The following is a 21,223-nucleotide window of genomic DNA, read 5'->3' as shown; positions in this document are numbered from 1 at the left end:
TCAGTTAGACAAGTCCCACCAGTGGAGAGCATCAAAATGTGCCACATGTAGCTTTACAAAAAATACTTAAACATGTTGTTTGAGACGGATTCAAACAGAATTTTTGAGTGCGGGAACATTTCCAGGTTGTAGTTTTCCCTAACGTGAAGTTAACCTTACAAGTAAAATTGAGTTGATATAACTTAAGCTAGCTTCTTTGCAGGTGCCCTCAACATGGTCTCTCTAAAGGCACAAAGCAGAACGAAATATCTTGTGGCTAACATAAATACTATTATCATGCATTCTTTTAGAACCTAAAATCAAAAATATCAAAATTTCCCTTTGAATTTCAAGGCAAGATTTGATGTGCCTGTGTGGTGATTTGTTTTCACACTCCTGATTGGTTGATAGGCTACCAAGGTCAAAGAAATGTAGCCTGATGTGGACTTCAGCTTTCTCCATCCATCTTTGCCTCCCCCCTGCTCTCCAGTTTAAGGAAACATAGCTGATCCACCTTTGGGCTAACTTCTCTAAATTGTACTGAGGCCAACATGGATGTTTATGTTGTCCTATCATCTATCCCATCCTTCTGATATAATGCATCTGAACATGAAGCAGTGGTATGTATGGCAAAGTGATACCCTGGTAGCATGGGAGCAGCATGTCTGCTACATTCTGTTACAACTAGAATGATTCTTTAGTTTATCTAGCCCCTCCTGCTCCTGAAGGTGAAAGGCTAGGATTGGGACCATTCAGCTATTCATTACAGTGCAGGGGGAATCCCATCTCCCTTCACTCCTAAATGGCTGTTCCATCCTCTATCCATAGCGGTTTTTTGGTTCTTTGTAAAGGTTAATCCTGGTTTATTCAATTTGATTCTCCTGGTTCTGTTGGCTAGGAAATTAAATCATTGCATTTTGGTTTCTTAGGTCAATTCAGTTACTTCTTAGGGAGATTTTTAGATACTTTGACTGAGGGTCATGACTTTGGCTGGAAGAGACAAAAAAATTGAAAGTAGCAAGAATGGATTAGAATAGTGAAACAATGGCCTAATGGGTTACATTTTGCAAAAAGTGGGAAAAATTGATGAAAAAGTGACATAATTGATTAAGATAGAAAAAATAGGTGAAAAGTGTTAAAAGATGTAGAAATGGGCACATGATTCTGGCATTGGGATTGTCGTCATTTGCGGTTTGGAGGTGGTGGTGGTGGTGGTTTGTGTGTGTGTGTGTGTGGGGGGGGGGTTATCCCAGAGACATCTGTTATGGAGACTTAATGTAACAAAACCTTTGCCTTCTGTCTAAACAATAGTCTGGCCTTGGGATGTCTCATGGGTCTCTGGTGGAAACACTGATGGTAACACAGTATTAATAATGGATAAAAATCAAGTATTTAGTTTTTGGAAAGCAAGTGTTAATGCTAAGCCTTGAAGAGTCTGTACCAGCCCACGGCAGATTTACTGACTGCTATCAAATGTGGGAACTCTTATCAGTCAGGGATTAACTTTCAGGCTGTTATGGAGGGCAAAATGGACAGGTGTTAGGAGAGCCCACTGTCCACAGTTACAAACATCAGAAGATGATTCAAACAAGCATAAAATACATGTCCACCTACATGTCCAGATACATGCAACTAAAATTCAGACAAAGTTTGTAGTGACATTGAGAAGAAATTCTTAAACATTCCTCAGTAAAGGAATCAAATTTGTAACTGGGGGTGCAAGCAGCTCCGAAGGGCCCTCATACCCCGGTGCATGGTGGGGTGTGTGGCAGCCGCTGGACTGTGTGAGTAATTGGGTGTAAGCAACACATGCTGTGTGCTACAGCAGAGTACAGAGAGCATGTTGATCCTCCTGGGACTGTAATTTATCATATAAAGTGATTTGACCATGTTATTACCCTCGGCGGAAACAACAGAAAATTTGACCAAAAAGTCATGACCATGGACCTGCTGCCGAACTTCAGTAAACAACGGACAAAAAAATGTAGCCTGATGTCTCCATCTGTCTCTGCATCTCCCTGCTCTCCAGTTCAAGGAAACATAGCTGATCCACCTTTGGGCTAACTTCCCTATTTGGCACGAGACCAGCATGGATGTTTATGTTGTCCTATCATTTATTCCATTCTATTGATATATTGTATATGTATTCTTGAACATGAAGCAAAGGTATGTATAGCAAAATGATACCCTAGTAGCATGGGAGCAGAATGTCCTTTACATTCTGTTACAACTAGAGTCATTCTTTTGTTTATGTAGCCCCAGATTTAAGCCAGTCAAAATTTCACACAAAATTCACTACTGTGAACCTGTGGCTAAATTTAACCAAAAAATAACAAATAAATAAATAACCTCAGTGGACATGACTGAAAATTCTACCAAAAATTTGCAACTGCCAACCAATCACTAAAGTTGAGAAAAAAAAAAAAAAAGATTTTGGTGGACACAACTTGAAATTTGACCAAAAAGTCATGACTGCCGACCAGTCACAAAATTTGAGCGAAAATGAACAATTTTTTAAATGAGTCAAAATTTAACCAGAAAGTCATGACCACGGATCTGTTACCGAATTTGAGCGAAAAATTGAACATTTTTGAAACAATTCAAAATTTAATCAAAAAGTGACACGACTTTGACCAAACAAGTTGACCCCAGCAGACACCACTGAATATTTGACCAAAGAGTCATGACTGTGGAGCTGTTGCCATATTTTACCATAAAATTACCTCAGTGGGATTGACTGAAAATTTTACCGAAAATTTGCAACCCCTAACCAGTTGCAAATTTTCTTGTGAAAAATCAACCTTGGTGGAAACAAATCAAAATCTGACTAAAAAGTTGACAGCAGTTCTGTCACCAAACTGAGCAAAACATTAACAGGGCAGAAATCAGTCAGAATCTGACCAAATATTCTGAGTGACAAACCATCCCCAGCAAAAATTATCCAAACTTTAAATCCCAAATTGACCACCACAAAACATAAAGAAATCAACGTGATTCTTTAAATCCCATCCATGTGGTGGTCCTGGCTCCTTTAGGATGCAGATTTCTTGGCTGTTGAGATCGCACAAACAGGAAATGGTTTGGAACTGAAGGTAACAAAATAAATATGCATTCATTTGTATTTGTATTGCATTGAGGAAACAATGCAATATGTCTTTATTGTGGTCACCTTCATCAAGCTATCATCAGTGGAGAATGATGTCTGAGACAGATGGCATTAGAAACAGATGCTTTCAGTCAGGGTTGAGCTCCATTTGGGACTAATCACTGATGCTCTATGTAAGCCCTGTGTGTGTGTGTGTGTGTGCGGGGGCATGTGTCAGTGCTTGTTTGTGTGTCAGAGAAAGAGAGGCAGAGAGAAGTGAGAAGGTTTAAGTGTATGTCAATTTAATCCCTCTATTTCTCTAAAAACAACTAAAAATGGGATTGGTTTTCACTACTAGCCACACTGCAGCAGAAGGCTATACTGACCACAACATTTCACACATTTACCCAGATTCCTTTAAATATTTTTTTCCATCTGTGCTGTGGAACTTGTCTGTTTGTGATCGAGAGAGGCAGAAAATATAAGTATGACCAAATTTTTAAAATCTCAAATGGCCTTATTTGGCAGAAGAGTTTGACGGCATGTAGCTCCTAATCTCCATAATGCCACAATGATTGGACATCTTTCAACATTTGTATAAATTCAATATGAATTCTTGTTTCCACTGGCCAAAATTTGACTTAAAGAGTTGCCATTGTTTGTTTTGTTTAGGTGTTTTCTTTGATTGAAATTTATTCTCACTTAAAATTAAGAAAGCTGTCATGGCAGGTTTCTCTAACAACTAAATGTTAAATTTAGAACCATTATTGAAAAACAAAATGTGGTCCAGTTGTGATAAAGCTGATGCTTTAATCTGCGAGCAATGTGGAAGTTGCTCATAGAACAACTAAACCTCACCCGTAGCTACTGCCTCGTTCCCCTCAAATGATGCTGATTGGTCTGATCAGTGTCTGGTGACACAATCCATCAGCTATGCAAGGTTAGCCCTATGGAACTGTGGTCATGACATTTTGGTCAAATTTGGATTTGTTTCCTCCAGGTTTGTACTTCAAGCTGTTTCTGCTCCAGCTGAAATTGAAATTTTGATCTAGTAAATGTCATAATAAATGTTGCTGAAATGCAAGCCTTATTATAAACATGCACTTAAACTCCAAAATCCAGTCAGTCATGTTTTTACAAAGTTTATTGTCAGGGTGAAATTAGAACCAGCCGGAGAAGAAACTTTTCCTCTTCCTTTGCTGTTCCATCATGCAAGCGTTAAGCTCATCTGCTGTTGATCTGAGCTTAAAGGCCTGCGCATGAGGGCAATCACCAGAACACTTTGCTGACACTGTTCCTGAAAGTAGCTGAATTTGGATGGTCTGCAGTTGATTATGAAAAGCCTCTTCCAGCCCTGAATCGTAAATATCAAACAGACGGAGTACCCACAACAACCAATGAGATCGAGCACACCGGGTAGCGTCACTAGACGGATCGTGGATACTTTCACCGTTCACAACCATAAACACAACTGTACCTTAACTCCAGCCAGGATTTCATCCTGAGTCTTTCCCTTGTTTTATGATTTTGCTGCACCTGTCAGGACAGCCTATTGTGGAGAGACAGCAAGACGGTATCGACAGACATCCCTTTTTTTTTTTCTGAGTTCACGTGATCATGTGAGGCCGTGGGCAGGTGTGTGGTCTCCAGTGATCAGACAATCTGGCTGTCTAGTGCAGTGGTTCTCAAATGGGGCTACGCGTACCCCTGGGGGTACGTGAAGGCACTCCAGGGGGTACGTGAGATTTTAAAATATATTCCGTCTAATTGAGAAAAGTAGCGCCTTTCTATGCATGTCAGGAGCGACATGATGTTGCGAGTAGCTATATTACGTACATTCTAAAATAACATCGTGCTGCAAACAACTGCGGTGTATTTTTTCTGTCTTCTGATAAACAGTGATATTTATTGAAGCGAAAGATAAAAGGTTTCTCCCACCCTGTCCTTCACTCCATGCGTAGCGCGGCACTTTTGCGCACAGCCAGGAGGTCAGGACCGTCTTGTTTCACTGTTTCATTCACTGTGCCAGCCAAGTTTGTAAGAGGAAGGACAGACTTTTCATTCATTCTATGTCAAATATGATCAATAATAGTAATCAGGTCACAGCTGAGGGTCACTGTGAGAGGAGTTAATGCCCCCACAGTGCACAGATTGGCTCACCTGTTTCCAGACTGGTCAGAGGAGTAATTTCAGTGAGCTGGTTGATCCGGAGCATTAATAAGTCGTGTTTCTGAGGTCAGAGGAGACTGTGTTGGTAAATATTTCACTGGAATAAAGTCCTGTTAGTTTGGAAACAGCTCCAGCTGTGTGAGTAGCACATTTGCGCTCATATGGACATGTCGGGCTGCCTGCTGCCTGTCTCCCTCTCTACCATGCTACATGAGGCAAAAACACAAGAACTGACAGTTATGAGAAGAGGACAAATATCAGGTGGTGTTGGAGAGAAGAATGTTTTTGTTCCTCTGTCTGTCTTAAAAATTGGCACCAGCACCTTGTGTGCTTGTTGGAGCGAAACTTTGAAAAAAAATATCTGCAGCAATTTTGTGCTGCAAAATGATGTCGCTGGTGTGGAAGTTTGCATTGATTAGCTACAGGTTCAAAAAGTAAATATTTTGTGTGAATAATTTGCACAAAAATTTGCATCTGGAGTGAAAGGACCTTAAGTTTATGAAGTGGAGTTTATATTTTGTAAATTAATTAAATTTAATCACCCTTAAACCCCGAGTCTCTGTCATGGCAGGATTGTTTGACCCACACTGGCACATTACTGTATTCACAATCTCTCCATTCATTAAAAGGTTAATTTTTTTTTCTTTTTTGTGAAGAAATGCTGATCTATAACTAAGTTCATGATTTTAATTTGAGAGGAGATCTTTATTATGATCCCAAAAAGGGGCACTGAGCTGTCTTTTTTATAATTAGTTTTTTTTTTTTTTTGACAGGTTTTTAGTTCTTTCTAGCTCTGTGTTTTTATTTCCAAATTGTTCCAGAGAGACCACTGCAGCTGAGCTGTGTTTTGCACATTTCTGGGTTTAAATGGTTTTTATACCTTTCCAGTCACTGTTTTTAATACATTAATTTGAATTCCCACATTTAGTGATGAGAAGATTTGCCATGAGTTTAGTTCTGCATTTTTAACATTTAAAATGTTTGAAAAAACATTTTTAATTTAAAATTGTTGATCAGTTAGTTTGATAAATCAGACGGCTGTCACAGCACTGGTTCATGTCTTTTTTCTTTTTTTTTTTTTGACCAAAAGGCTTTGTGCTGTGTAGGGGGTACTTGGCTGAAAAAATACTTCACAGGGGGTACATGACTGAAAAAAGATTGAGAACCACTAGTCTAGTGTGTGCGTTCAGAGGATTAAGATAAAAAAATCTTTGGAAGTTGTCCTGAAGTCTGTGGTCTCCCACGGTTTTTAAATCATTTCAGATTAAAAAATTGTCTAGTGCAGGGGTCACCTAACCTTTCAGAGCAGACGGATACGGATTCTGTGTTTCTCACTGGCGAATCCATCTTGCAAAGCTCCCGTCTGAGCCGTTTGGGCCTGGTTAGAAAGTGACAGGACCAATCAGTGATGAGGGACAGTACTTTCAGGCGCGGCGGAGTCGTGACGTAAACAAGCAGCAGCAAGAGCTGGTGCAGTTGTGGAGGAAGAGATTAGCGTGGAAGAACAAAGAACAGCAGTGAGTTGTTTTCTTTTCAAAAACGACAAAAGTCGAGTACTTACATGTCTATAGTTGCCATGTTTCGCGTTATTCCTCAGTAGATGAGCAGCCCGATAGCAGCTACGTCACGTGTTTTGTTGCTCTTATTGGCCCGGAGAGATGTGCTAGAACGTTCATCCAATCACACTCCGAGTTTTTTTCAAATCCTCTGCCTTTTCTCGAATGTTTCCTATTGAAACAAATCCATCTGGCATGTCAGATTAGGGGTCACCAACCTTTTTAAACCTGAGAGCTACCTGAAGGATGGCGAGTGCTATGGAGGGCTACTTGTTTGATTTCATGTTCTGAAATTTGCCCAGTTTACTTTTAAATTATTAACATTTAGCAAAAAACAAATGAAAACATATGTTCATCCTTACTATTAACTGTTTCTCAAGCATTATTCATATTAATTTATCAAACATGCAAGGGACATCTACTTGCATGAAAGGATTTGAAATAAATGTCACATATGGCTCCAGCTGATCAAAGTCACAAAACCTGTGGGTATGACAACACACAGCACTATCCATGCAAGCATCCCCTTTGATAAAAAAGAAAGTCTGTGACTACTGCAGTCCTGTTCAAAGCAGTGTTATATACAATATGTCCAAATGCACACCCCACATCTTTATTGTAACTGACAAAATCCAATCCAATCCAATCCACTTTATTTACATAGCACATTTTAAAAACAGTTAAGTTTACCAAAGTGCTGCACGGTAAAATCAAATAAGTCACAAAGACTGCGGAGGTAAAAACATCAATAAAACAACAAGAACAACAACAACATCAATAAAACAATTAAAATGAAATAAAAACACATAAAAACAAATAAAAGCCATGAAAACACAGGGGCTAGGACCATAAAAGACATAACGGAACAGAGATCACACAACTATCATGCTGAATTAAAAGCCAATGAATATAAATGAGCTTTAAGACGCGATTTAAAAGTCGGTAGGGTGGGGGATGTTTTTATTTCGAGTGGCAGTTTGTTCCACAATTTGGGAGCTACCACAGAGAAGGCTCGATCACCTCGGGTTTTTAATCGGGTTTTTGGGACGACGAGGTGAAGGTAATCAGCAGACCTCAAGGACCGCGGGGGAGTGTAGACATTTAAAAGGTCAGAGATGTACTGGGGTGCTGATCCATTTAAAGATTTAAAAACAAACAATAAAATTTTAAAGTGAATTCTAAAGTGAATGGGAAGCCAGTGGAGGGGTGCCAGGATCGGGGTGATGTGGTCATGTTTTCGTTTACCTGTTAAAACTACTAACTGTAGGCGTGCAAGGGAAGCCTGATTAACACCAATGTAGAGAGCATTACAGTAGTCCAATCATGTAAAAATAAAAGCATGAATTACTCGCTCAAAGTCGTTAAAAGATAAAACCTATTTAATCTTGGATAAAAGTCTCAGATGATAAAAACTGGATTTAACAACTGAATTTATTTGTTGATCCAATTTAAAATCACTGTCAACTTTTACACCAAGATTTAAAATTGTGGGTTTAAAATAAAAGCAACTAACATCAGTTTCAGTGTATTTTAGCTTCATCGTGTGCAATAAATCTGTAGTTCTTTGCCTTTTAAACCATAACATCAAACATTGGGATGTCCAGCTTACCCACCAATGAACATGCACCTTTACTTTTGTTGTTTTTTCTCCAATCAACTCCTGATGGATGGAAGCAGCAAATGGGGGTGCTAAAGTCAGAGTGAGTCAGAGAAAACCAGAGTGAAAGAGCTTTTGATTCACTCTTCTCATTATTTCTCTCTTAATGCTGAAAGATGTGAATCAAGTGGGTGCGTGAAAGCAGCCAACACATTCTAAGGTGTAAGGTCTCCGCTGACTATAATCAGCTGATGGAGGGATGCCTGCTGGAGGCAGCAATTCTGCCAGGCAACCATTTATGACCCTCTCCAAAAGCTTTGGGCTGCATGTTTGAGGTGTTTCCAGTCTCTCGGTTTAAGCCTCAAGATTCAACAGTGTGAGGACTCTCAGAAGCTTGACTGTAAATTACAGGTGTCAGGGTAACATTGCATTGTATCAGTTCATGTAACTGTTGCATCATGCAGGTAGGAAAGTCAATTTTTTCAGCATTACATTTCATATTCGACACTAGGCAGCTGTAAAAAAGCTCATGTTGTGAATGCAAAATGTAAACTGAATTTTTAAAACATGGTATTATTATGGCCATTAATGTTTGCTACGTGGGGTATTTTGTCTCTGATTGGTGGATAAAATCAGACAAGACCTACAGTACATCTATAGGCACACCTGTAACTGAAGGCTGATACGAAATAATTAGTGATGTAACTGGGCTTCACCGGCTGTGAATGGCACATTGCCATTCACCTGGTCCTAAACCACGTTTTTATCGCTATTCTGTTCTTGTAATCAGCTGTGCTTACACAGCTGTTTAATTACACCTCATCCATTAAGCCCTCAGCAGTGACCAAAACTGATGATAGTAGATCAGGAAGTCCAATCAATAGCTTCACTTCTCCCCCACTCTGTTAGCAATGATGTGAGTGACATGCTGTGACTGCTGTTTGGATTTCCACTGAGGCAGATCATCTTCTTAAATCCCTGTAGTCCAAATGTTGCTTCCTCTTGTTATAAAACACACTCTACTGCAAAAAAACAAGTGGGAAAAAAAGGCGGATGCACCAGAGACTTGGCTTAAAAACTGTTACCAGGGACTGTTACGTAAGGATTCGGATGCTTTAAATTTGTGAAATGTTCAACCATGCAGGCATTTTTTCTGCTCTTACAACTAGAAATAAGAAACACTATGTTCATGAGAAGTGATCAGTCACTAAATGATGCCGAATTAATACTTAGAAGGATTAAACCCTCATATCTGCAAAGAAAATGGCAAAAGATTGTTCTTTAAAGGATTAGGTTATTTCAGATCTGCAGGATGCAAGCAGGGGCAGAGAGCAAGTAAGAAAGTGTGTCATGTCAGCCAAGTTCAGCTCGGCTTAGCTCAGTTTGGCTCGGCTTGGTTCAGTGGGTTTGATATGCCGTGCGGCCCAGTTACCCCCCTTTGGCTGGAGGATTGCATGGGATTTAAAACGTAACAAATAATGCACATGATTTCTGTTTGTTACAAGAAGAAAGGCTACATAACTTAAATTTCAATGGGTAAGATTAAAACGTTTAAGGATTTTCTGCTTATTAAAGTTCAAAATTCTTGGACTCTGCCCACTTCAGAAATTAAAAAATGCACAAAAAATGGGCAGTTTGGTACTGAGAGGAGGGAGGGGAAAAGGACGCAGCACTGCTGCCTCAGAGCGATCTTTTGGGGTGGAGGATTTTTCCCCTCCAGAGTCCTCTGAAGCAGGCTGTAGTGTGGTGGTGGACCGTGGTGGTCCTGAACACTACCTGTTTGGGCCGTTGGCTCCAGCATCAGCATTACTAAAGCTAGGGCCGAGGCAGGGCAGGTGCAGGAGAGGATGGGAGTGGTCTCTGAATGGTAAAGTTGGTTCTACCTTTTATATAAAGTTTGTGACATAGAAATCTATTGTAGGTTTCTATGTCAGATAAGCCGCACCTTTTCAGTAAAGATTTTTCAAAGCAGATGTCAGAAATAACACCAGCATTGATGTGTTTTATCATAGTTCAGTCATACTTCAGTGTACAGCTAAAACAAATATTAGTGTTCACTACCTCTTTAACAGCATGAATGGTTAAGAGCAGAGAACATCTAAACAGTCCAAAAATAAATGAATAAAAGTTATTGTCATTTAACAAATTAATATAATCATGTACACACAACCCTCTAAAGAGGTACTGTACTGTCTAAAATCAAAGATAAAACAAATAAATTACAATAAAATCATATAATAAAGTTTGTCAAACTGCAGCTAGGTGTTTAAGTTGTGATTCTTGAGCTAGACACAGTCGCAATTCTTCCTGTGATTCTGCTGTAACTTGCCCCAAGAAGTTATTTCTTAAAGCTTAGCCATTGCTAAGCTAAGTTTTGCTTAGCTTAGTTAAGCTATATCTAAGCTAAGTTGTTTTTTACAGCTTAGCTTTTACTTTAGCTCAGTTTAGCTTAGCTATAGCGCTCTGGTGCAAGTCTCTGGTGCATCTTCCTTTTAGCTATAGCTCAGCTAAGTTCTTTTTTTTTTTTTAACAGCTTAGCCATAGCAAAGTTTAGTTTGGCTAATTTTAGCTTAGCTGTAGCTAAGTTCTTTTTTATGGCTTAACCGTAGCTAAGTTTAGTTTAGCTCAGTTTAGCTTAGCTATAGCTCTCTGGTGCAAGTATCTGGTGCATGTGCCTTTTAGCTATAGCTCAGCTAAGTTCTTTTTTTTTTTTTTCTTCTTTTTTTTTACAGCTTAGACATAGCAAATTTTGGTTTGGCTTAGTTTAGCTAAGCTAGAACTCAGCTAAATACTTTTTAAAGCTTATCTATAGCTAGATTTAGTTCAGCTAAGTTTAGCTTAGCTATAGCTAAGGTTTTTTTTCACAGCTTAGCTATTGCTAAGTTTAATTTTGTTAACTTTAGCTTAGCTAGAACTCTGCTAAGTACTTTTTAAAGCTTAACCATAGCTAAGTTTAGTTAAGCTCAGTTTAGCTTAGCTATAGCTTAACCAAGTTCATTTTTACAGCTTAGCCATAGCTAATTTTGGTTTGGCTAAGTTTAGCTAGGCTTGAACTCAGCTAAGTACTTTTAAAAGCTTATCCATAACTAAGTTTAGTTTAGCTAAGTTTAGCTTAGCTTAGTTAAGTTCTTTTTCACAGCTGAGCCATAGCTAAATTTAATTTGGCTCAGTTTAGCTTTTAGCCATATTTAAGTTTAATTTGGCTCAGTTTAGCTTTTAGCCATATTTAAGTTTAATTTGGCTCAATTTAGCTTTTAGCCATATTTAAGTTTAATTTGGCTCAGTTTAGCTTTTAGCCATATTTAAGTTTAATTTGGCTAAGTTTAGCCTAGCTATAGCTCAGCCAAGTTCACTTTTACAGCTTATCCATGGCTAAGTTAAGTTTGGTTCAGTTTAGCTTAGCTTTATCTAATCTAAGTTATTTCTTATTAATGGAAACATAAAGATGGAGTTTAGCATTATAGACATTGCTTGAATGCCTCATTCATTAGCAACAGTACAAGAATATGCATAGAACTAGCCAGTCTTAGTTTATTGGTGTAATGTAAAAAATCTTCCAATGGTAGTTAGATATTTGATACTGGAGAAAAATATGAATGTTTTGATGTATACAGTACATAGCCAGTCTGTCATGGGCCTCAATGTTCAATGTCTCACTGTTATTTTACCCTCAATTTCTGTGTAGTACTGACCTCTGTTGGTGAGTGTTTGAAAGCACAGAGACTGATCAAAGCTTTCCTGAAGTATTGATGTACTAGTCTTCAAAAGTAAAAGAAATACAGCAATGTTTCTGGTAGAAGAGCCACCACAATGTCCTTTTTATATGCTATAAATAGAGCAAATGAAGACTTGTCATTATCTCTACAAGGCCCTTTCATAGCTCTTACACATGCACATCACCAGCCTCTGCCTTGCAGGTGAAATACTGGATGTAGACTATTGGCATGCTAGTTTGGGATTAGTCAGCTGAGCACATCATCCCTCCCTCCAACAGGCTGGAATATAAATGAGGGTTTTAATCCGAAGCAGAGAGGGTCAGTGACACAGAGAGGAGGGCAAACGAAAATATGCATTTTGGTATTGTTGCTCTGTTATGTAATCCACTATCCAATGTTATGGACTTTCAGGATGTCTGCATGTAATATATCCTCCCAGAGAAAATAAAGCTTAGTCAGCACTGCTTCATTCTGGCCTTGTGACACATGGTGCGCCATGAAAAGTATGAATGGAAACAGCTACTGCTTAAATTTTCAGAGTTTCACACAGCATAGTGCAAACTCAGGAGAATCATAAATGTAAATAAATGTACGTGGCACATTAAACATTAATATTTTAGTGTGAGCAGCCAGTCTCAGCCAGCAGTTTTATAACATTTGACAGATATTGCCAAAGAACTCTCAGCTAAAAAAATAAGGTATCTATTTAAAGGGCGTGGTGTACCATCAGTTAATACTCACAAACTAACACCATGTGGATATTGCATGCAGTAATCCCTCCATTGATGTAGAGAATCAGGAGATTCTGTCAGGTATCTTACATGCTTTTACTGCCATCTAATGGTCTCTTATTGGAAACACAAGATATGGAGAAAAGTTCATACATTTACTCAGGTATTACTGTGTAAACTGATTGAGTTTAACCCTTTTATACATTCAAATATATCACATTTGATCTTTTATAATAAATTTAAGTTTTTGGAAATGTTAAAGGGTTATCTCTATCTTTACCATTACAAAGTACTGCTTTGTTTACATGTTAAAGCAATCTTGATTCAAAAACTACATTTCTCTATTAATAAAAGTAATGATACTATGTAAGAAATATCCACTTAGGCCCCTGTACTCACCAAATTGGAGTCCACCTGCTGTCCTGGAACCAATTGTTGTTTTTCACCACACACAGAGTAATAAAGCAAGAGAGAAAGACATTTATTTCCCATTTAATTTATTTTGTTTTGTTTACACTCATGAATGTGTTCTGATACGTGTGTCTGGGTTCCACTCAGGCCTGCTGTGAGGTGCAGTAGTTGTCAAGTTCCTTGTTAGATTCCCTTCACCAGAGATGCTGTTGTTGCTCATACCAGTGAAAGGTTCTTAGACTTCCAACATGCATCTATTTTACAGAAGGAAATGTAAAAATAGATGTAATTGTAATTGAAAAAAGATAAAGACACCATCTGCAGGTCAAGCGTTCAAGAGGGAGGATTTTTCCAACACCTTCAGTAAGAACAATGATGAACCAGAGTTGCCTTAGCTGAAGCTAGGAGACACTGAAAGCCTACATTAGAAACTAGGGTTTGGGGATATGCAGGGTTTGATAGGTGTATGGTATGTCTATTTACAAGTCATTAGGTGGTTATAAAGTTGTATTAAGGTCATTTTAGGATTCAGGATCATAGGACCCTGAAATTATAATACATTTGCTTTCAAAAAGGGATGAACTACAGTCAATAATGACAATTTTTATCACATTTAATTTCACATTTGTTGAGTTTCACCACATTTTGGTATGTTTTAAATATCTTTCTTCTGTCTAATATGTAGTTTTATTTTACATCAGTTTAATCAGTCATGATGTCACTGTCTTACCAGGTGCAAAACAAATCTACCTTCAGATACAAATATAGGAACCTGGACCTGTTTACTTTGGTTTTAGTTCACATGGGCAGACATAATTTTGACAACCTCAGAGCAGAGTCATGGATCAGTGGCACTCCTCTAATAATGCCACTGATGAGCTCACGGTTCCCCAAGAACCAACTATTTTTTGGTTCCATCTGAGAACCAACTTTTCAGATTAAGAACCTTTTTTTCTTTTTTTCTTTTTTTTTTCAGTTTGAACATGCTGGCCGGTTCAAAATTAGGTTCAGGAACCAGATCTTTTAACCGGTCTTTTAAGCCGGTACCCCCAAAAAAATCAGTGCAAGAGACTGGAGACCCCCACCATCCCTGGAGGCAGTTAAAGGGTATGTGGGTGGTGCTTACAGTTGTACACACTCACCAATAGGCCTTTCCCAATACTGGGATAAGAACAACACAACAGCCAAAAGACCGTAACACTCATGTACTGTATACAGTACTATGCAGAACTTTTTAGGTGTGTTTGGGCCAAAAATTGAGGATGAAAAAAGGCATGTAATGGTGAGTAAGCACGCTTCAGGGCACCATCAGGTGGAAAAGAAGATTGACACAACCTAGGTCGTGCTCTGGATGTCCTTGCATATTACCAGCATCATGGAAAAAAAGATTTTGAAAAAAGGAAACAGTCCACACCTTTAGGGTGGCGTAGGGGGGTGGATGTGGGAAGAAAGCATGGCCTAGGTTACCGTCGAGGTGGGTAGTAGGGATGCCCCAAGAGCCCAAAAACTGCCCCCTTTCCAGCCCCAGGTTGTGGCACATTGAGCCCTGTGATGCACACCCTACATGCCTAAAATATGCACAGGACTATTGTCTGATTATTTATAGAGCACTGAGAGGACATACTACATTTTTAACATAAATTTGATGTTTATGTTCATCTTCAATGTGCAAACTTTGTAGCAATTCAGACTACTTTGACCTAATGACTATGGCTTTGTGTCAAATTAACTCATTTTCTGAATACATTTATACTGTACAATATAAGGTAAATATATATTATTCAGCATTGTTTTGAATTGTTCTTTGTTTCAGTCTAGCAGCAGGAATTAAATACTGATGCGACAGGTGAATACAGGATGTAATCAGGGAGAGAGGACAGTTCGGTTTGTTCAGCAGGGAGAGAAAGGTAAAGGAGGCAGGTATTTTAGCTCGGCAGTCAGGCCATCTAAAAGGTGCTAAGAACTGCAGGAAGATTTGGGAGGGAAACTTGTTGTGCCACAGGAGATAGTTTGCACTAGTTTGAGGCGTGACATAGCGCTACGGTCTGCCAGTCAGTGTATGTGTTATTTTATAGAGCTGACGGTTCCATGGGAGGATTCTGTGGAGGAAGCTTATGAAAGGAAAAAGCTGAGATATGCAGATTTAGGAGCAGAAGCTAAACTGTGAGGATGAAAAGTTAGGACTCATCCAGTGGAAGTGGGGTGTAGAGGGTTTGTAGCAAGGTCAGCTGATTCTCTGCTTAAAGGAGCTGGGAGTGCAGGGGCAGAATTTGTGAAAGACAGTTAAGGAGATGTCAGATGATGCAGTTAAGGCCAGTAAGTGGATTTGGATCAGGAGAAATAATGCCTGCTGGGGGGAGAAATGAAGGTGGACAGACACCCTGAACTTCTCAGTTCATTAGTTTCTCATAATCTGTTCTTTTCTGTCTGTCGAAAGTGCAATTTTGAATCATGCTTGGGTAGATAGAGTGCCAGCCTAGTCTGGCAGAGGTGAGTGTTAGCCCCAGTCAGGGCACCTCACTCTAGCTCTGCTTCCCCCAACCTCTTCTTGCTAAGCCTGGGTCTGTTAATTATGAATGATGCTGGGATAGGTAGTATAGGGATGTAGATCGCCAGCCTAGTTCAGTGGGGGTGAATGATGGCCCCAGTCAGGGCACCTCACCTTAGCTCTGCTTCCTGCACCCTCTTGCCAAGCTCGCTCTCATTCTCTTCCATATCTCTTGTGTACTTTTGCAATGCCATGTTGGTGATAGGAGTAGTAGTCTTGTTGTAGTTTGAGTCATGGTAGGGTAGACAGAAGGAGCAAGTAGAGCGCCAGCCTAGTCCAGGAAGGGGTTAGTGTTAGCCCCAGACAGGGCACCTCACCCTAGCTCTGCTTGCTCACCCTCTTGCTGAGCCTGGGCCTGTTATAGGTGTAATTATGGATGGTGCTGAGGTAGGTTGAAGGGGGATGTGGAGCGCCAGCCTAGTCCAATGCGATTATTGTTAGCTTGCTCTCCTTCTCTTCCATATCTCTTGTGTGCTTTGGCGGTGTGAATAGTAGTCTTGTAGTTTGAGTCTTGGTAGGGTAGGTAGAAGGAGCAAGTAGATAAGAAATGTCTTGGCCTTCACGTTGACATTTCACACTCAAAAATGTTAAGCAAATGAAAGTGTGAAAAAGTAAAAGGCAAAGAAAATAAATAAGGTTAACTTGGGGCGCAGAGATGGTTGAGTGGTTTAAGGCAGTGATTCTTAACCATGGGGCCGCCGCCCAGCTAGTGGGCCACCAAAAAAAAAAATCCTTTTTTTTCAACTGTGGGCCATGAGGGCCGTGAGGAGTAAGTATTGGCCGCGAGACGCTCAGTTGTAACACCTAATATCTGACTGCCCCTTAAGGTTCTATACTAATTGTGACATCATGAGTCATAGCAATTCCTTACCTGGGATCTACAGCCATGGAGGCATGTAGCTTTACTCGTGTGGGCTCACCTTGGAGTCCAGAGGGGCGGAGTAGGGAGTAGGGATACAAACTCTAATATATAGATTCAGAAAGGCTGTTTAAAGCTGGTTTTTACAGAGTCAGGTGGAAAAGGGGGATGATATGTCACCTTTGACTTTCTCTTACATTATTAACAATAAAGAACTTACTTTCCTCTTGTGCTTCAGCAGCTGACAGGAGATGAAACTGCTTCTGCACAGGTCATCATTGTTGTCCATACTGTAGCATGAAAGATACTCAACATATATTCAAGCTATTGAGTAGAAAATTCCCACAACATGCAAAACACAACAGAAGAGCAGATTATATGTCTGTATTTATTTTCATCAGAACACAATTTTAATCATCGTAGCAGTAGTTTTCATACTCTTTGAAAAGATCATGACTTGTGAGACTGTTTTATAAATCATTTCATCAAAGTTGTTTGTAAAAAAATTAAAGAAGTTACTTGAACTAAAGCATCTATAATATTACAATATACTGGTAGTATAATAGTAATCATAATAATCATAATCGCAATGATACTTCTATATGACTTTGAACCTTTTTCATCTCTATAATCATAAATCTTTCGCTTTCACACACAGGGCCACAACCTTTCACAATAAGGTTGTGAAGCTGAGGACGAGTCTATTGGTTAAACCTTGACAAATTCTCTTAACATAAATGATTTCAGACGCTCAAAATGAGATAAAAAAAAGAATCTGAAGAAGAAGAAGTAGGAAGTAACAGCATGACATCAACTCAAAATACACAAGGAAATCTGGACACAAAGACATACATTGTTCAGCATACTAGGGAACATATTTACAACCAAAAAAAGGAATGGGCTTCTGCATAGATCCACAGGATAGAGAACAGAACTAGTGTGAAAACAGAGAGAGGCTGAGTGAAGGAGGGGGATTTTTGTGTACATAGTTTGGTGATGGGTGCACAGGGGAGCATACAAAGGCTATATGTGCAAGGATAAAACACAAGATCAGTTTTTGTTGGTTGGCATGTTATGGAATTTGACAGACAATACCTTACAACTGCTACAGACCACTGTTTGAAATCAAGACTGATTCTATAGTGCCCTCTGCAATTCCTTTGCAGTACAATGCAGTTAAAAAAGGGACATACCAAAACACACTAGAAAGTAAGTTATAACAGCAGATTAACTGTTGCGTGCATGCCTGCGTAACCCAAAAAAATCTAATTCTATTATTGTTTGAGGAAAGTTTCCACACAAAAATGTCCATCCGTGGTGCAAACATGAGGCATGAGGGACACACAGTTGCATATAAAGCAGACATGGCCTCTGCATAACCTTTAAATGCAGGGCTATTGTATGAACACATGTCCAACAGTTCATGTGTGATGGCTGGTACATCACAGCGTGACCGCTGACATGATAGGCAGAATGAAACCACATGTCAAGAGATCCCTTACATGTGTTATGGTGAGCTTTATGGGATGCATTCCATATATTGCTAACATGGCACATTTTGAAGACACTGAGGAACCCTGTTTTATTCCTGTTTGATCATGAAAAGCAGCGGCGTTTGAACTGATGATTTTTTTTTTTTACACAACACAAGCTTTGGCACCAGTTTCAGGTCAGTGTCACCTTCTGTCCTCTGCTTTTCATTTCAGACAATGGATAGAGAAACATTCTATTCAACAGATGCAGGAGAAAAGTAGATCCAAGCCTACCCTGGTTTGTTCTGGGTCTTGGGGCATTGAAAGTTTTATTGCACATTGTATGGTGCGATGGTTTCACACTACAGTCCATGCAGCTTTAGGGCTGCGGTGATTAATGAGACAGCTAACGTAGCAGGTCCCTGTGGGTCTACGGACAGCGGTGGTTCGCCACACCTGTCCTGCATGCCCCAAGGTCGCGCAAAGCTAATGAGCTCCCTGGAGAACACATAGCAATTAGCAGGAGACAGACACACATTTCCGCATGAGCCCATACGCAGACAACACACATATTTACACACACAACGGCACACTCTCCCAACAAGCCTGTCAATTTTTCTACCGGAGTTTAGCCTTCCTGATTCCTGTGTACATGACAGTCTGTGTGTGGTAGGTCCTCAGCAGCAGTAGCAATATAAAAGAATACAAATAACCCCCTCTACTGGTGGCCAAGAGAATAGCAGCATTTTTCTAACATTGAATGCAATCATCCAAGATGGGCATGGGTGCGCTGTGCAGAATGACAATGAGCAGCTATGTATTACATGCAAGCAGGAATGGTCAAGTCTTGACTGGGAAGGGGTTTAAACAGCATTGAAGTCAAAACAGGCCAAAGTATTGATTAAATAGACAAGTTGTGATTGATAATAATGAATTTTAAATCCTCATATATGCTGTATAATAAAATTCTTGACATCAGATATCAGATTGGACATCTCATTTAAGTAACATACTCAACAGTGGAAAAAAATGCATTCAGCAAATTCTGTTTTTCTTCGAGTACCTGATCTCACGGCCATGTTCATCTGAGAGGCAAAAGAAACACCTAGAAACTAAAGAAAAAGTCAGCCCTTAAGGTCACACCATTTCTTTCTGCTCACATGCTGGTCAACATTTATGAAATCAACAGAGGTGTCAGCTTATACTTGGACGATTATCAGATTAAGCCTTTACTGCTTCCACACAAAAGAAATGACATGCTCCTCTCTCTGGATTTGTTTCTGTTCCTGCTCTCCAGTAACAGCCAGTGGAGTCCCTCGGTACTTCAGGCGTACGAGGTCAGAAAGAAACAGGAAATGAGCCACATATTTCGTCTGCTAACAATTTGGATGTGGATGTTGTTCAGTGTCTCTGACTGTTGATGAGAAATGTTTGTACTGTGTATCTTAATAAGCCCTTTACTTAATGTTTTGAGGAAAAAAGTACGAGATGGTTGGCATGCTACAGGAGCTGATTTGGGATCAGATGTGGTGCAGAGTGGGGCTGAGGACAAACAACAAAAGAGGCCGTCGTATTCTTGCGGAGGGCCTCGACATGCAGTTCATGAGTTAAGTTTTCACTTTTTGATTAGACCAAAATAAACCAACTATTTTGAAGGAGCTGTCTACGCGTTGGTGTCATTTTATATGCATCGACTGGCCAGTGTAATTTACCATTATGTGGTCAGGGGATTTTCCATACATTACTTTTCTTTTAGATTGTTCGCATTTTTATTCTTCATTTATTAAGAAATCAGAGAAATAACAATACTTGATTGTATAAATTTAAGGGTAAAATCCAGTCACCATTTTTCCTGTGAATAAAAAAGCCTGAGGTTAAGATGACACCACCCATTTAAACGTCTACATGATCGACTGTATAAGAGAAGGGGACATGGACCATGAATCTAAAATGAAAATCATATTAAGTGCCCTAAACCTGCATTCCTTTAAATGGTCAAAGAGGGTGATTGCAGTAACAAGTCCAACTGGCATCAGACTCAAACTGAAACTGCCCTCCTGGTGGGCAAGAAAAGCTTCTTACTGTATGCTATGGAGAAGTTATCGGTTTCTATGGAGTCATTATTATTGCAAAACTCAAGAGCACATCTTAATGTTTTGGCTTACTGATTCTGGGCCCAGTTTTCTCTTCAAACTTTCCATCAAAATCTGGATTTGTGCTCAAACCTGCCCACTCGTGCTTAGATTTTTCCCGTTTGTGCTCAGCATGTCGGCCTGTCAAATTTCCTGCGCTCCTGTTCCACCAACCTCCTCTTATTTTGCAAAACTGACTAAATCCCAAGTTGGAGTTATAGGGCTTAAAAGTTGATATGACTGGTTGATCCTGTAACTGTGTTTTATTGATTGGTTCTTAAAAAATAAAAATCCAAGAACAGAAATACAGTATGTTTCAAGCCCATAGTAAGTTTTAAACACATGCAAAGTGTGTGTGGGCAGAGGAAGCTTCATGGGTGTGCACAGAGAAAAATCAGAGAGTTACAGTTTCAACCTACAACCTGAATGAGAGGAGAATAGTTGGAGTCAGGGGCGTGGTTAGGGATTTAGGGCCGCTAGAAAGAAAATTACACAGCTGGCTAGCGAAGCAACAAATGTTGCATCAGTTCTACAAATGTCTTTGCATTTTGATGTATTTTTAACTATAATTTCCCAATTTATGAGCAATATTTTTACTATGGTTAAACTAAATTTACTTGCATTATTTTGCAGCGCTGGACTACACCATTTGGATTTTAAGCGAGGGGCCCCCCGGTATTGTGTTTTACTCTATTTGATACAAATTTCAGTCTGTTGATCGATTCATTTAGTGACGCTAATTACTGAGAAAAACTAAATAAAAACACACTTTTCATTGCAGGCTTCTCAAGGGCCCTTCCCTACTATGGGTCTGGGTAATCAATACCCTTTTCCCAAGGAGGGTCTAGCTGCAGCTGTGGCTGCTACAAACCACGCCCTGTACAAAATATGCCTACCCCAATGAGCTACCCCTAAACCTAACCAGTGGAAACTAAAATGCTAAAGCTAAGCTAATAGCACAAGTGGGC

This window comes from Cheilinus undulatus, linkage group 15 (genome assembly GCF_018320785.1).
Source record: "Cheilinus undulatus linkage group 15, ASM1832078v1, whole genome shotgun sequence".
In the NCBI taxonomy this organism is placed as follows: Eukaryota; Metazoa; Chordata; class Actinopteri; order Labriformes; family Labridae; genus Cheilinus; species Cheilinus undulatus.
This window is presented reverse-complemented; position numbering follows the sequence as displayed.